The 17,780-nt window shown below is 47.7% G+C and overlaps 1 pseudogene; it reads right to left on the bottom strand.

Moving 5' to 3' along the window:
- Window positions 1-8,194: 8,194 nt before the first annotated feature.
- Window positions 8,195-16,968, bottom strand: LOC146855921 (uncharacterized; annotated as a pseudogene).
- Window positions 16,969-17,780: the final 812 nt, after the last annotated feature.

The following is a 17,780-nucleotide window of genomic DNA, read 5'->3' as shown; positions in this document are numbered from 1 at the left end:
ACTCACTCTCTGCACTATCGACGTGAACTCCTTATACACCTCAATTCCTCATGATTTGGGACTACAAGCCATGGAATCTTTCCTGGTTAATAGTGACAAAAATGCAGATCTACAAGTATTCCTGATGGAGCTCATGCAATTTACACTTTATCACAGCTATTTCACATGGCATGGAAAATACTACACTCAACTGTCTGGAGTTGCCATGGGCAACTGTGCAGCTCCAGCATACGCAAACCTCTTTATGCACCGTTTCGAGTTGGAACATATTTTACCCAAAAACATCTGGCAAGACAACTTAGTGATGTACCACAGGTATATAGATGACATATTCCTTATCTGGAAAGGGGGAAAAGCAGATCTACTCCAGGCTCTAAGTCTACTAAATACCATAGATGAAAGAATTCAATTCACCCACACCATTAGTAGGGAAAGAATTGCCTTCCTGTACGTTGACATTCAGTTACAAAATAATGAACTAGGTACTTCAGTGTTTACTAAGCCCACTGACCGAAACAACTACTTAAATTTTCACAGCTTTCATCAAATGAGTTTAAAAAAACATCTCCCTTACTCACAACTGCTCAGAGTAAAACGCATTTCATCATTAGAGACATTATACAATGAGAACAGTGAGAAGATCAAAGCTAAATCAAAACAAAGAGCATACCCCATTTCTATTCTACAGGAAGCAGAAAACAGAGTTGCGTCGAAGGAAAGAGCACAGCTATTGAAACCCAAAATCCCAATAAGTACTAATGATGAACGATTAGTATTTGTGTCCAAATTTTCAACCAAGAGTATTAAAATCAAACACATCATCCGCAAATACTGGCCATTACTTCAGGCAGAAAGTGATTTTAAGGGAATATTCCAACCTCTGCCGATTTTCGCTTACCAATGAACAAATAATTTGAATCAACTACTTAATTAAAAATCCAACAAACCCAACCAAACGTACAAAGGTACAGTCCCATGTCACAACTGTGGCAACTGTAATAGCATTATCAAAGGTACCACATTGACACAACCAACTCAAGGGACCCCTATCAAACTGAAAGTTAACGCGACATGTGACACGAGCAACTTAGTATATCTGCTCAAATGCCCGTGTGGTTTGCCCTATGTGGGCAAGACAGAACGAAAAACAAAAATCCGCTTGACAGTGAATAAAAGCAATATATGGACAAAGAACCTTACATCGACCGTGGCTACTCATTTCTCTGAAATGCACCATAATATCAACCAACTACGGTATACGAAATTAGAACAAATTACTGAGCGTGAAGGAAGAGATAACAAGAAATTCTTGCTTCAGCGAGAAATATATTGGATGCAAAGACTGAACTCATTGCACGCAGGGGATAAATGAAAGACTGGAATTTAGTTGTTTTTTGTGATTTAGCAACTGTGATTTAGCAACTGACTAGTAGCACTTTGGAACATCAGTACTGTGTTCTGTAGCGGGTTTTCTTTTGTTTCAGAGATTCATATACTAAGTGCTTACATTTTTCTTATTGTGCTTACATTTTTCTTATTGTGTTATTCCTGGTTTTTATTCGTATCCCTAGACACACGATATGTCATTGTTGTTCACGATGTACACTGAGTGCCTGCCCCCTGGCACCTTCATTCCTGCACGTTTTGACACCTATTCGTCGTTTCTCTTCATTTATTCACTTTTGCCTGAATCACGCTGTGTGTGCAGCACTTTCTCTGCTTGGTGTTCATTCACTTTTTCTAGCCCACACACGGTGTTGTATTTACACTCCCTCGAACACGCCCTAGGTTGCCTAGGAAACATCACAAAATTTTTGTTAGTGCCCATTACCAGCGCGAGTTCACGTCCGGTCACCTGACGTATTTAGTTACGGTGAGTATCAGGTTACTGCTTACTCCTTATCCACAAAGAGCTCTGACGACGGCGTCTTACACACCAGCTTCACAGGTATGTGACCTCTAGACCCATAGTTCTAGACAGTGAGCAAAATTTAGTTCTTAAATAATTGGGAACTCCAGACTATCTCCCATCCGTCACACAAATTTATCGGCGAGTGTGATTCTCGAAACAGTACCACCACTCTCTTTATTTAACAACACTTGTACCAGTTTTCAGTATCACGTGCACTTTTCAGTCGCAACCCGCTTTAGGCATTTCATGCTCTCCCTAGTGCATAGTACATCGTAGCATTTGGAGCACTCGTATTAAGCACACCCTCCTATTTGTTCTCTTTAGTTTCTTTACTATCCCTGCCTTTTTAGAACACTAGCTTTCGGCTACTTGTCGTCTGTCAACTTGCACCCCGTAGTGTTTGGAACATCTCTTTCATCCGTTCTTTTTTTCCTTGTTTTTTTTCTTTTCTTCGCGCATTCAAACAGTTCTTGGACTTATACTCATCCTGTTTTCTTTACAGGAATTACCCCCTGACGAAGGGCTGGGCCCGAAATGCATTGGGGTTATGTGAAATTTCTCTGAAGCAACAGTTGTCATATACATGCCTTAAGATGCACTAGGATGTACTAAAGATATGACAATACCATGATCAAGTAACCTAATGAATACTCTATGATCTGATCATCAGTTAAATGAATCATAAACATTTATTTTAGATTGGTCTGACAATTCCGTAAAAAGCGACTGGCTCGCACCGGAGTGCTTTAGATTTGGCTCTTCCCGTGTGAAGGGCACTCTTTCAGTTATTCAGTAAATCACCTTAAGGACAGGAGGTGGCACTCTTCAGCACCCAAACCATTGAATTAACTTCCATAAATAAGGTTCACTTATCAGGAAAACTACTTTCTATAAATAAAGGAGTGTGACTGTTTCCTCAATCAAGTTCCTGGCCAATATAGCCATGTCCACTGACGTCTGAAATGGTGACCACATCCACAACATGCAACCATGTGTCGTGACAAGTGCAATGACTCACATCCAGTTGTGGCAGCAGGTACCTTGTCACTCGTCCATGAACCCGAGTGCAGGAGCGTAGGTCAACATCTTCAATGACCGATCATCGGCCACCACATCTGACATGTCCTCGACGTAATCCATCAGCTGACCAGTACAGATGAGCTGACTCCAAACATTGGACCCAATGTGCACCAAAGCCCAATCAGGTAGTGGCTCAGTGTGCTCACTGCACACGACGATTCATGCAATCTCCCAGGTCCAGTTTCCAGCCTGCATGCCGAACATCCATGTATGCCATGAGCGGTCATTCTGGCGCACCCCTGGTTGTGGTCCAACAGGGTGCGCACACCCATGTGGAAATCTAGGTCAGCTACCGTTACGTTGGAGAGGCAGACATCCATGGACCACTCGAATATGCATGAGCGACAATGCAACACAGGCTGCATGCAGGTGACGTTTGCAAGGCGGAAGCTCAGACGGTAACTGATCCACCGCACTGCCAATGGCAGTGCACCCAGTACATGCAGCAGACGTGCACGGTACAGCTCCACATGACTGGAGGAGGCCATGTGTCCCGGATGGTCTGCCATTGCGTCAGTGGCTCTGCTTGAAGCGGGACTGGCCTGCCCTGAGACAGTCCGGAGGGTGAAATGGCACAGCTCAGTGCAATGAGCAGCGTCTGTGTGCAATGGGTGCAGGCCTTGGGTGGGGTGAGATTACGTGCGTAGGCCATATCACGCATGCCAACTATGACCAAGGACCACTGTGTGTGGGATGTGTACACATCGTCCTCACGCCGGGCAGTGCGTAGTGTGGGAGTCACAAGCAAATGCCCTCGTACCTGTCAGGGGGTGCTGGGCACATGCAAGTTCCTGCTCGGAGCTGCAGATTTGCTACCGCCTGATAGTACAGACGAAGTACCTTTCATCCCTACGTAAACTTCGCCAGCTGCATGCATTCAGGAGACATACAGAGGCCGGTCGTGGGTGTGGTGGGACATCTGCGACCCTGGGAATCATAGATGATTTGCCCAGCACGATGCACGTGAGCTGACTCACTGTGTGTCACATTGCCACACAACTGCTCCGCCCTGCCACGGGCACTCACACTTGTGTGCGCTGCACGGTTGCATCACATGCACTCCTACGGGACACCATTCCAATGCCTGTCTGCGCATGTCCAGCGCCATGCCAACAACACCGCGATTCTGGCCTTCAAAGGTGTGCGCCCACTTGGGTATAGGCCAATGGTCCGGACAGGGCAGACACTGGTGTCCAGCCCATGGCTGGCCAGGACCGCGCAGCAAAAAAGGACAGGCAACAGACTCATGGATCCGCAATACTGATACACATCACACCTGGCATGCATGTGCCAAGAGCCCTAGCGTTCAAGCGCACCGACATGTCCCCGTACCTGCGGGCCCACCCTCCTGGAACATGCCACATTGCAACATCGTGTACTGTGGCCCTGGTGGCGAAAACACCCCAATACAGAGACACACTTACCTCACTTCCTGCACCTGGCCAGGCCCGGACCACGGCCTGCTCCCCCTGCTGAACCAGCACACGCAGCCTGTGCATGCAGGGGGGCAGGTGCAGGGCTACATGTCCAGGGTCGCTGCCAACGCTGAGGTGACAGGGCAACGTCCGCAGAAGACAGCACACTGTGATGCTGCATGGCCCATGCACATCAAGCTGACACAATGAACACACAGACACACTTGCTCAGATGGTGTGAATGGCTACGGGCACATGCGCATAGCCACATTTATTAGCAGGCACACCTACCGAGTGACACCTGTGTTGGATGTGTGTGGGGTGTGTACACACCAGCCGGCAAGGCCTGCCTGGTGCAGTCAGAAATCGACTACAGTGTACATCTTAAAGGACACAACCATACAACCATAAAGGCCCCATGATTTGTGCTGAACAGAGTTAGTGGCCCGGATGCACTACTTCCTGCACGGGCCTGCCGCCACGGGCTGCTGACTTGCGGTGCACTGGGGCAGGGTCACGAGTGCAGAGCAGGTTCTCGCAGATGACAGGGGGCTTGTCACGGAGTGTCTCTGTGGACAGTGGTAGGTGTGCCCCCAGGGCAAGATGCAGAGGGCAGGACCACACAGAAAAAGTCACTATGGCGGAGAGTAATGGGACAGACACATGTTGGACACCAAGTCTGGTCTAGCCAGATGAAGATGCAGGAAACCACCAGCCTCTGGACTCAGTCGCCACCAAGGTCCAACCAGATAGTACCCATGACTCATTGCGCACAGAGTTAGTGGCACCAGTGCCATTAGGGGATGCCGCCTGCCAGGAGGCGTGTCCAATGGTGTTGGCTCCTCCACTTCTTGGCCAGGACACAGTTCCACATGTGTGACATACTGGACCGCTGTGTGGGCCTAAGGCAGCGGTCAGCACGGGCCATTCACCTAGTGTCGCCGGCTTAGGTTGGATGGCCCCACCGGCCTGTGTAGTTCAGGTTCGGTGGCACCATGGCTCGTGGGCTTGCGGTGGACAGGGTTGATGGCACCAGGTCAGTTGTTGATAGTGTGCGATCACCTCCGTGACTTGGATCCGGGTTTCGTCCGGACTGAGCCGCATCTCCTCTTACTCTTCTCCGTGCGTTCACTAGTGTGGAGTCTGCCATTCGTGATTCGCGACTAGGTGCTGGATGTGGGACCTACTGGTCGGCAGGGTAGGCCTGAGCCCTCATCCATGTGTCGCCGGCTGGCATTGAACAGGGTTGGTGGCACCACATGTCGCCGGCTGGCGTGGAACAGGGTTAGGGGCACCACGTGTCGCAAGATGCCCATATGGAACTATGCCTCACTGATCGGGGGGGTCTGGTGCTGTGGCCGCTGCCCGGGCTTTGGGGTCACTGCCATTCAGAACTCAGGACACAGTTTCACATATGGGACCTACTTGGCCGAAGAGGACACCGGTGTAGTATGTGTTTGTGGAAGGAGTAATGCGGGCCAGCGTCCGGGGCCAGGGATGGACTGCGGAGGCCGCAGAAGTCACATAACTGGTGCTTGGAACTTGCACCGGCACGTGGTGGACCCTCCTTGACACATGCCAGTGTCTGCAGTTGATCAATGTGGCCTGGCTGCACAGGGGCGGGTCTGGCAGATTCGTGGTCCAGCATGCCAGGGTCCCGCAGGCGCACAGGATCGCAGGCAACTCCGCTCACGAGGACGGCGTCGGCCTCGTGGCGTGGTGAGAGGCACCGCCTTGGCAGAGACGTTGGGCTTTCCAGAAGTGGACCACGCCCAGGGCTACGTGCTTTTTATTCACACCCTACGCTGGCCTGGCGTACGCCAGGCAATCCCACTTCGCTCACGCTTACGGGGGGGGGGACGTGACAGGCAACATTTGCGCAAACTCCCCCACTGGCCGGGGTGACATTGTTGCGTCCACTGTCCACTACACTCCATACACCAGAGGTGTATGTCGCCATGGATATGGGTGTGTTCTGCATACTGCGGTCTGTCCAGCACATCTCCGCCACTCTTGGCATTGTGTGCTTTCCCAATCATGGTTCACCTGCCTCCTTCACACATGCCTGGTTGCAACCTCTCCCAACATTGGGCTAGTGTGTGTCTGAGGTGCCATGCCGTTGATGGCTCATGTGCAGGGCTTGCCCAAGTTACCATTGTGAGTTGTTCTGACTTGTCTGGTGGATGGGCATGTTGTTTGGCATGTTGGTTTTGATTTTGTAACATGAGCATTGCCTGAGTTGTGAGTTGCATGGTTGTGGGGTTGATGGGAGTGGGGTGTTACATTTGGACTTGCCAGGGGGCTGTGCATTTCCCTTGGTGCCATCCTGGGGATGCTGGTTGCTGATTGGCTGTCGGAGGATGACGGACGCATGCACACTGGCTGGGCATTTGGAGGCTAGATTGGTGGTGGTTCCATGGTGTTCGGTTGTTGTCTGCACATTGCTGTGAGACGTGTGCTTTCTGTTGCAGTGATTGTGTGCTGTGTTGGCAGGGGACACGGGTATGAAATGTGTGCTGTGGATTGCCCCCAACAGGTGCGTGCATCCAGCTATGGCGTATGGTCCTTGCTTGATGTCAAGCGGATCCTGCGCATTGTGTTGGACATATGGGTCTGGGGTGACAAGCTGATGGTGTTGTCCAGGTCAGGTGTGAGGGCCTTGGGTGTGGCTGGTTGTGTGACTCCTCCGACTGTGGCGGGTGTTGGTTGGGGGGTGCCAGGGGCCAACAGGTGCAGCCAAGCCAGCATCTTTGTATGAGGTGGGATGCTGGTTGTCTGCTGTGTTGGTGCCATCGGCCTGTTGGGCATTGTTGGTCAGGATGCGTAGGATGGTGTCCCTTTCAGCCTGTGGTGGACGGTGACATTGTCAGTAGTTGGGGCTGTGCGGCTAGTGCGCCTCCTGGGGGTCCTCTGTCTTTGTCTGTGCTGCGTCTGTGGTAGTCGGGTGTGGGTTGTGGTCCTGGGGTGGTGTCGGTGGGTGTTGTGGCCCTCTTGGGTGTCCAGCCTGCATGATGGGTGGCTCCATGGCATCTGTTGCCCTTCCGATGTTGCCCTGGGCTGTACTCCCTTCTGTTGTGCAGGCTGCCGTCCGACTTTACACCAGGTCAGAGCAGGTGTTGATTTCCTGGTGCTAACGCGCCTTATCGCCTATTTTATGTTTTTATCGCACTTCTGTCCGGTCGTTGAGAATGTTGATGTGTGATGTTGTCGCGTCTTTTGGCACGGGAACGCCCACTCTGCATCTTATTAGCGATAGTTGCGGTGGGCCTCTGTGATGATGTTTTTTGCTGATGCTATTGCGGGTAAACTGGTGCTGTGGGCTGTTTACATCGGCTTGTGAATGGGGAGGTATTTTTATCACGACTTTGGCTGCGATAAAGTGACGTTAGTTCGGCAATAGTTTCTTACGAATATGCCCCATTATTTTGTGAACCTGAGTTAAACATTGTGCACATGCAACATATCCATGCTTACAGAAGTAGCTTGTTTTAGCATTGTAAAGTTCACATGGGAACACATATATACATTGCGAGGTGTGAGATATACTACAGCAGGCAATGAGTTTGGGACTAGTGTATTTATTGCAGTGTACAAGGAGACAATTAACACTGTGCAGAACCAAACAGGGAAAAAACCAAAAGTGAAGAAGTCAGTCTTGGTGAATGAAACCATAGTTGAAGATGTCAAATTGTTTGAAGTTCAAAGTCCAAAATATTACTCCCATTAGAAAGGGAAAAGTGTCCAGAAATAGTCCACAAAGTGAATGTTTTGTACACACTGGAGGAAATTAAAGGTTGAGGTTTCTTACTGGTGGTGGTGTCTTGCCATCTCCACCTCCTGGATTTTTGCCTGGAAGTCCCCGTTTGTTAGTGCTGGTGGTGTCTGCTGCTGCTGAGACAGGGCTGTCTACAGGCATGCCTTCCTCTGACAGGGCCTCCCTTCCTGTGGCGGCCACAGATATAGATGGGCCAGGTGTAGTCGGACCACAGGAAAAGGTAGATGGTGATGAAAAAGCCCTACTGAGGGGTGTGTAAATGTCCTGCAGCACCCCAATGAGTTGGCCCATGTTGGTGTTGTAGGTGGCAAGCTCCAGGTGTAAGTCCTTCTGCTGCTGCTTAATCTACCTGATTTGCATTAGTACTTGACCCATCATGCCTTGGGACTCCTGACAGGTTCCCAAGACTTGGTTGATGGTGGCCTGGGTAAGAGTTGCCCCAGTGGCCTCACTTAGTGGACCCACAGTTACCCTCACACAAACTCTACCCCCACAGGCCTGTTCCCTTGGCCCAGGGTGCACCCTCACAGTGTTTCCTGGTTCCTCAGTGATTGGGTTGGTGATTGTCACCTCAGGATCCAGCACTGGGGGCACAAGATGTTAGTGACTGCCCTAGGTACATAGGTTGGTGGTACAAGGGTTGGCTGATGTGTTGCAGCTTGGTTATGAGGTGTTGTTGTGGGCATAGTGAGACTCGCTATTGCCGTCTGCACAGGCTGACCAGATGTGCAACGACAGTCATCCACGCCCACATCTCCAGGAGTGTTGTCATCACTGAGTGCTTTATCCAGGGGTGGAGTGGGAGTCTGTTCGGTGGCCAAGCCCTGGGCAGGTTTTGTGCCAGATCGACCTGTTGTGAAATAGAGAACATTGTTATTGGTGGAAGTGTGGTATCTACATCCAAATGTTTTGTGTCACAGTAAGTAGAGACTTAGGAAAAAAAATAGGTAGAGATTACAATTGTGATATATTTCTGTGGTATTGACTTGTTAAGAAGACATTTGGAGACATTCAATACATGTACTAGAGTTAAGCAGCTCATTAGATGCACTGATATGTTGCATTTTGGATTAAGGAATGAACATGACATCTCCCAAACATTTAAGACAACACAGTGGAGAAATGGCATGTGCATTTGACCATTCCAAGCCTAATTATGTACAATACAGGCAAACACACAACTTGGTTGTATATTTAGAAATAGTCATCTAGTGAGCAGTGCAGAGTCAATGGGTCACCTGCCACTTCTAATCAGCTCACTTAGCTTAATGCCTTACAAATATTTGAGGTACACACTTGGTATGATGTCACTCATGCCATCAATAATTTCAGTTGAGGAGACCAGGACAAGCTACGTAGGCAGACATGCCTCTGAGTAGAGTATTGTATGCAGAATGCTCACCACTAATGCTGACTGTCATAGTTGCAAACAAGGGCTCGCTGTCAACATTTTATACACGCCTTGCATCTCAAACAAATGTTGGGACGGAGCTCAAAGAGCATTTAATGTGTGATTGTAGGAAAGTGAGTTTCTGTTGCAGTAACCCCCCACTTTTTTCCAGACTACTGATGCACTTTTTCTTGGTGTGCCTTGGGTCCCTGCCAATCAGGTTACCAGGGCCTGTGTTCTTTCCCTAAAACGAACCCATTTGGCATCTCTGGCCACAGGTCAGTCCCTGGTAAATGGTACCACAGGTACCCAGGGCACTGTGACCAGAGGAGGCCTCTAAGGGCTGGAGCACTTATTGTGCCACCCTTAGAGGCCCTGTACCCTGGTACTCACATACTGCCTTTGCAGGTTGCGTGTCTTTGTGTAGAACAAAGTGAAGAGTCGACATGGCACACATCCCTGTGTGCCATGCCCGCAAACCACTGCCCTGGCATACATCAGTCACCCCTCTAGCTGGGTGCCCTATGCCAGTAGTGAGGGTACAGGTGCATGAGCCCTGTACCCCTACAGTGCCCAAGTCTATACCTGGGCACTGTAAGTGCAGTGCTGCCATTAAGAGTATATGGTGCTGGGAGTTTGTCATTACGAACTCCACAACACCATAATGGCTACACTGAAAACTGGGAAGTTTGGTATCAAACTTCTCAGCACATTAAACCCACACTGATGCTAGTGTGGGATTTAATGTAAAATGCACAACAGAGGGCATCTTAGAGATGCCCCCTGAAACTCGACCAACTTCTAGTGACCTGACTGAGTGGCTGCCTAGGCTGCCACCAACAGACATGTTTCTGGACCCCTGGGTCGATAGCTACTGCTCTCGGGAGCCTGAAAAAATGCCCATCCTGGAACGAGGTGCCAAGCCTCCTCCCCCAGGATGGGCAGGGTTCACGAAGGAGAGGCTTCAAAGGCAAGCCGCCTTTGTGAGCCTCTCCAGACCAATTGCTGCTTTCAGAAACTGGTTCCCACTGTTTCTACCCCCCACTTTGGTTGGGAGAACCGGCAGGCAAAACAAGTGAGGAAGAGAGGTGTGCCCACCTCTGCCAACTCCACCACTCAGGAGTGGGAGGCAAGGTGAAGCACAACCTCGAGTCCCCGCCATCTTGAGGATGGGGGACCCAGCCAACCAGGGACAGGCTCCTGCCCCCTCCCACTGGAGAGTGGCAGAATAGGGGGTGTACCCACCCCAGGGAAGGGACGCATTGTTCCCTGCTCTTTACCTACCTGTAACGCCCCTAAATGTAGTATTTAGGAAGCACCCTGAACCTTGCTTCCTCAGATCCAGAAAAGAAACAAGAAAGAAGATAAGTAGAAGGACTGCAGAGCCATGCAGCGCTAACAAGAGGACAACGCCCACTGACTTGGCCCCCGCCCTACCGGCCTGTCTCTCCCTCGAACCTGCTCCTGCGAAATCCCGGTGTGTCCTGCAGCCAGAAACCTCAAGAAACCCGGAGGACCTGCCTGTCTTCACTTCTAAAGACTGCATCTCCTGTGAACACCGGGGGCAGATTTACAAGCCCCTTGCAACAGTTTTACACCACAGTTGCATCACTTTTGTGACGCAGCGGTGGCGTAAACAATGCGCCACTATGCAACATATTTACAACGTGACGCATCTAGTGAGATGCGTCATGTTGTAAAGCCCTGCACTACATTATACCTTCGTCAGGTATAATGTATGCAGGGTGGGCGTTCCGTCGCAAGAAAGCCCCATAAAAGTGACACAGTGAAATCCACAAGATTTCACTGAGTCACTTTTACGTCCCAGCTGCTTCAAATCCTTACGCCTGGTTGAAGCAGGCGTAAGGAGTGACGCACCATATAAGGTATAGGGCACCCCTGAGCAGTGCTGGAGTTGCGTCACGCCTGCGACACAACTCCAGCACTGCGTCACCCCTACGGAGACAGATGCGTCATGCATCTGTCTATCCTTGCACCATGGTGCGCTGCATTTACAATGCGGCGCATCCATGGTGGCGCAAGGGGTTTTTTGAGTCACGCAAATCCCTGCTAATATGCAGGGATGCACGAGTTATTGTAAATCTGCCCCCGGATTTGTTCAAACTGCAGCTTCGGGCCCCAGCCAGAGACCGCGTATCCAGCCTACTCTGCACCCGCTGGACCCAGCCCGAGCTTGAGTGGAAAAACACCGCGAGGCGGTCACCCCGGCGATCCTGACCCAAGATCCGGTGACCCCTGAACTGCCTCAAGCCTCCAGCCGACGCCTGCAGCCTAAATCCAGAAGGCCCCCCTAACCGCGACCAGGAGCTGGTAAGATCGGACCCCAAAAGGCACCCCTGCACCCGACGCCCCATGGCCTTGTGTTCCCAAACCGACGGTGCCTAACCAACCCTTAACTTCCCAACTTACTTCTCCAAGTGGTGGTCGCACCCAGAAGTCCTTCGTCTCCCTGTCTGCAGTGCCTTTGCAAACCGGAGGTTCTCCATAGAAACAGGGCGCCCGACGTCGAAACAGCACTCTGCACCCGGCCGCCCCAGTGCCGCTGAGGGTGCACCTTTTTTGCTACTGTGTTTCCCCATTTACCCTGACCTTAACACTAGGAGCTTTGCTCCCAACAACCCAGTGGCCTGCTTGCCAGCAGCCACCAACCGGATGCCCCATATCCCCCATTGGATAACATTGGGCCTTAACACTCTGCATCCGGCCGCCCTAGTGCAGATGAGGGCGCAACAACAGTGCATCACTGACCCTGGGGGACCCCTGAGTCACCCCTGAGTCTAACCCCAGAACCTTAACTCCCACAGTCGATTACTTACCTGTGAACTGTTAATTTATTTTTCCTCAATAGGATAACATTGACAATTTTCTTGTGGAGTTTTGAAATCTAAAAATATTCTTTAAAAATCGCACAAATAACCAAAACGTATTTACTTACTTGTTTACAGGAAATGTCCCAGTTCTGAATCCAGGTATCCAGCACTGAGTAAGAAAAGTAACGTACAAAGTAACTTACCTGTAATTTACTGAAAAAGCCTATTCATTTCAATGCACTGTTTTTCTTCCAAAAAACGATTGCGTGGAGTTTTGAAATCTAAAAATATTCTTTAAAAATCATGCGAATTACCAAAACATAAATACTTACCTGTTTCCAGGAAATGTCCCAGTGCTGAATCTAGGTATCCAGCACTGTGTTAGGAAAGTAATGTAAAACGTAACTTACCTGTAATTTACTGGAAGAGCCTATTCATTTCAATGTACTGTATTTGCTAAGTGTTGCAACCTACTGCATCCCCTGTAAATCAAACCAAGTACAATTGCTATCGCATTTTCAAACTGTTCTATATCCAGTAACTTATTACTGAAAAGTATTTAATGCTTACCTGTGCCAGGCTTGCTTGGTTTTAAAATTTAAAAAACAGTATATATTTTTATACAAACACAATTGGCCTAGAGTTCAGTTACTCAGTGTGTGAATTCATTTGCTGACTGAGTGTGTACATCAAATGCTTAACACTGCACTGTCCTCTGATACTGCCTTACTGCTCGACCACTGTACCACAATTAGAGAGCAAGGTTCTATCTAATTTATTCTCTGCCTACCTCTGGGGTCACTTGGTCTCTATACACAGTATACCTCATTTTGGTGTAGTATATCATCATCAATAATCTTTATTCGGATATGAAATGTCCATAAAAGCACAAACATTATCTCACAAAGTTAATCACTTAAAACATTACATAAAAACGTCATCTAGGTTTAAAACATGCAACAGAGCTTTAGCTATATAAAAACAATTCAATGAATCATCATAAAATTATCACAGAAACCAAGAATATATCAAGTTATATGGCAGCATCATATGATAAGGTGCAAAGTGCAAAGTGCAAATAGATTTGAGAGAAGTAACAGCAGGGGGAAATAAGCTATTAAATCCATGAATAGTTATCAGCATAAAACCAGTGAGTGCGTATAATACAATCAGGTCAACTTATCAAGGATTCATAGAGGCTCGTGAACGAATAGCCATCTTCAAAAAGGTACAGACACGGAGTGTTAAGTTTTCCCCATTAAGCTGAAGGATAATCCCGTAAGCAACCTTAAAATACGTGATTGCACTAGCCCTAAAGATGGGAATCAGAAGTTGCTTGCTATACCTTTGGTAGAAATTACAAAAGAACAGGAAATGTAACATTGATTGCTTACCTGAATTGCAGTAAGGGCAGGGCAATTGCTCAATGTTGGATTGGAAGCCTAAGGGGAAGCACAACAAATATTGTAATGTGCCAGCTCTGAGACGAAACAACACATTAAAAAAGATTTCTTAAAAGTTGTGCAAAGGGTCAGACCATTCATAAAATCAACAAAACCCTTAACTAGTATACGCAGTGCATTGGGTGTACGACCCATTAAAACGGCAGCATCCGCATATAAGAGGGCGGGCAGTTTATTACCATTAATCATTGGGACATCTGTAGTCAGTTCAGACTGCTCATTGTGTAGCTCGTTAATATATACAATGAACAAGAGTGGGGCTAAGACGCACCCTTGTTTTACACCTTTTAACCGCTATGTCCCCTGAGATTGCCCCGTCCGTGCTAATTCTCACCCGTGCCCTCAGATCCCTATGTAAATATGCTAAAGAGGGGACTATGGCCTCATCCAACCCATAGTTTAAGAGGCATGTCCAGAGTCGTATATATCAACAAAATCAAAGGCCGAGGAAAGGTCCATGAATGCTAGGTAGATGGGACAGTGTCGAGCTATGGTGTATTTACCTATGATCAAGGTTAAGACACTGTTCCACCGTTCCAAGATTGCTTCTGAAACCTAGCTGACATCTATTTAAAATGTTTTCCTCCTCGGCCCAGGTTCTGATTTTATTAAATAACACCCTCCCCAATGTCTGTAACAATTCGGGTTGGATCTGTCGTCCTTTTTAAAAATTGGAACGATAAGAGATGTGGACCATGTATTGGGGATTTTGGTTATTGTCAGATTATTAAAAACATGAAGTAAAAGGGGTGTCCAAAACTCTGTCCTAAATTTTATGAGGTCAATGGGTAGCCCATCTGGGCCAGGGGCCTTATTACCCAGACTTTGGTCAACGGCATCCTCAACCTCCGGTAAAGATATCTGAATTCTGGTAGCAACAGAATTATCAACAAAATCCTCGCACTGGGGCATAGCAGCATATATTTTGGAAAAATGGGCTACCCAGACTTCGCTCTTTATATTGCAACTTAACGGAGTGAGTGTATTGCCCAATGATCTCAGGGACTTGGCTGCTATCCAAAAACCATTTGAGTTGTTAAATCTTGCAGCACAAGCCAAGTTATTCCATTGTTCTTTTAAGATCTCGTCTTTCCTCTGCTTAGTCACTCTTTTGTATTCGTGCCTCAGAGATCTAATGAGGTTAGAATCCGTAGGGGCAGCTGAGAGAGCAGCTCTAAGCTCTCTGTTTTCCCTAGAGCAAATGCTGTTAAACCACCTTGGGTTAGAGTTGGGAGCAAGTGCAGGCCGCAAAATCAATTTTTTAACGCCTGTACATAGTTGAACAAAGGCAGAAACTACCTCTAGGTTAGGATCAACAGGTGAAAGACAAGTGTCACAAAGCGATCGATACGTTTTTAGCATTTTTTGGAACACACTGCTATTATCAATACCTTTCCATTTGACCCTTAAGTTGTCTGTTGAGGGTGCTAAATTACAGGCCCCTGGCTCTGTTCTAAAATCGGATCTGGGGACGACCCTAAATGAAACGGAGATTGGATTATGATCCCCAAACGTGGATGGTTTAACCGCTGCTTTAACTAAGTAGTCTTCTAATGTGGTCGTTATAAAACCGTAATCTATTGCTGAGGCGCAGCCATGGCCTCTGTAAGTGGGTATTGGGCTATCTCCATTGTTTGTAGTGGCAATATCCATTACATTTAATAGGCTACTATTTGATAAGTGATCCAATAACTCAAACCCCCTTTTGCATGGATTGGCCAATGAGTGATAGAGGGGAGTTAAAGTATTTCCCCCTGCAATCTTTGCATTAAAATCACCACCCAAACAAATTCCAGCAAGTGTTTGGTTCCCTATGAGATTAGGTATATCCGAAATAAAGTTTAAGAGGTTGATAAAATTCATATTAGGGGTAGTTAAGAAATCGTTATTATAAAAATTAATAAAACAAATCGAAACCCCCCGTGTGTATATCAAGGCTTGGATGTTAGCACTTTTAGTGGGGATTGTTTTTACACTGCCACCCGAAGAAATTTTCACCCAGGTGGATAAGCCACCAGAGGGTCTGCCTTGTTTGGGGAGGGATGCAATAGTATTGAGGCATTCATACCCTTCAAGATATAGCTCTATTGTTGCCCAGGTCTCTTGAAACATTAGGATATCGTAGTTGTTAACCGTCTTGACCCAATCATCATTGCTCAGTTTGGAAGCCAAGCCGGCAACATTCCAGCTTAGCACAGTTAACATTGAGTCATAAGGCTCAGAGCCATTGTTTTCCGGGATAGCCAACATGGATGTCGAAGGGGCGATATGACGGTCAATCTAAACTATCAAGACCAGAAAGGACAGAGAACCTATTTACTAATGGATATAGAGGGGTAGTTGAAGGATACTGCTCAGGGTTTGGTTTATAAAAGAAACCAAGAGGCAATGCCCAAATATTTGTAGAACAAGAGCTATTACCTTTGCCATCGATATTGATCTGACAAGTGTTGGTCGTTGAAAACTAATAACAATGCAATCTCCCTCAATGGTCTTATCTGACAGTCCAACCCAACCAACCCTACGTACCATTATAATGTCGTTTATATTAAACCTCCTGTACCCTTTATGTTTAGCCAGCCAATCAATACTTTTATTCCGTAATTGGTCCCAAGACTCAGATTTATTCTTCTCTATTGGGGGAACTCCTGCGAGAATCAGGACATACGGGCATGCTGCTGGTGGTAGACTTAAGACATCTTTACTTGCCTCGGCAGACCCGTAAACCTTGTTACAAACAATATTAGCGGAAGCTGTAGGGGGAACATGATCAACAATTTGGCTAGATGAACATACTGTGGTGGAGATGGCTACATTTTGGGTTTTAGCAAAGTTGGGGGGAAGTTTAGGAGGGATACGATCTTTGGCTTTACGACAAGTGTCACAAGAATCAAAAAGCTGCATGGGAGTTATAATCCCCTGTCGTTCTTTAGGAATTCCATTGATCAGAGTCTGTGGTTTGTCAATGCTACCCTGTAAAGATGACTGCTTAGATGCCTTACTGGGTGAATTTAACTTATTAGTTAGAGATTCTAAACGGTCTAAGCGCTTCCATAATGCGGCAAAATTCTTGTCTACAAGCTCTTTGACTCGCTCGTACATAGTATCTATAATAATATATAGTATCCCCGAGTCTAAGATTAGAAAAAGGTGTCGGTGTAGATTCAGTTTGAGTATATACAGAGTAATTTAATGTCTCTGAAGATGTTAAATCAACAGAAGCGCTAACAGGTACTAGGTTGGCTGAAACTGCAGGACCTTGGATCCATGTAGTTAGCGTAGTGCATTGGGAATTCAATAGTGGAGGTTGTTTCCGTTTAGAGCAAACCGGCTTAACTGTTTTCCTTTTTCTTTTTGCCCTGGTATCTTCAGGGTTCGGGGAAACATTCGCAGTTGCCGATGCAAGGGTATCCTTGGAGTGAACCATGGATGCGGAATCCTCCATTCCCCCAATGTGTCCGATATCCACATTTCCCTCAACGCCCAATTCGCTTTCTCGGGCTGGCAAGTGTAAACTGTGATCAATTTGTGTAGTCAACATTGGTTGAGATTCACTACTATCAGTATTCTCGGTATGTAGAGAAGGATTCGATTTTGTTAAGCTCAAGGACAGGTGCCGCTCAGTTAGCTCAATTTTGGTGCTGACAATATTGACTGCTCTCTCCAGCATATTATCTATGGACGTAGTACTACGCAATGCTGGGGTTATATTACGTTTGCCCATGACGATTGCTGCCCCAAGCATGGAACTAATATAATTCACCACTCACCAATGCCCAGCACGGATGATAATAGATGTCAGAGGGGTGACCCAGCCCGGCCTCTGACGGCCCCGGACGGGCACAGACGGGCCCGCCCTTGGTCTGGGTTTCGTCCGGGCTACGTCCCGCGCGCGTCCGCAGTCGCGGTGGGAG

This window comes from Triturus cristatus, chromosome 4_1 (assembly GCF_964204655.1).
Source record: "Triturus cristatus chromosome 4_1, aTriCri1.1, whole genome shotgun sequence".
NCBI lineage: Eukaryota > Metazoa > Chordata > Amphibia > Caudata > Salamandridae > Triturus > Triturus cristatus.
The sequence above is the reverse complement of the archived record's forward strand: the minus strand, read 5'-3'. Positions and strand labels throughout refer to the sequence as shown.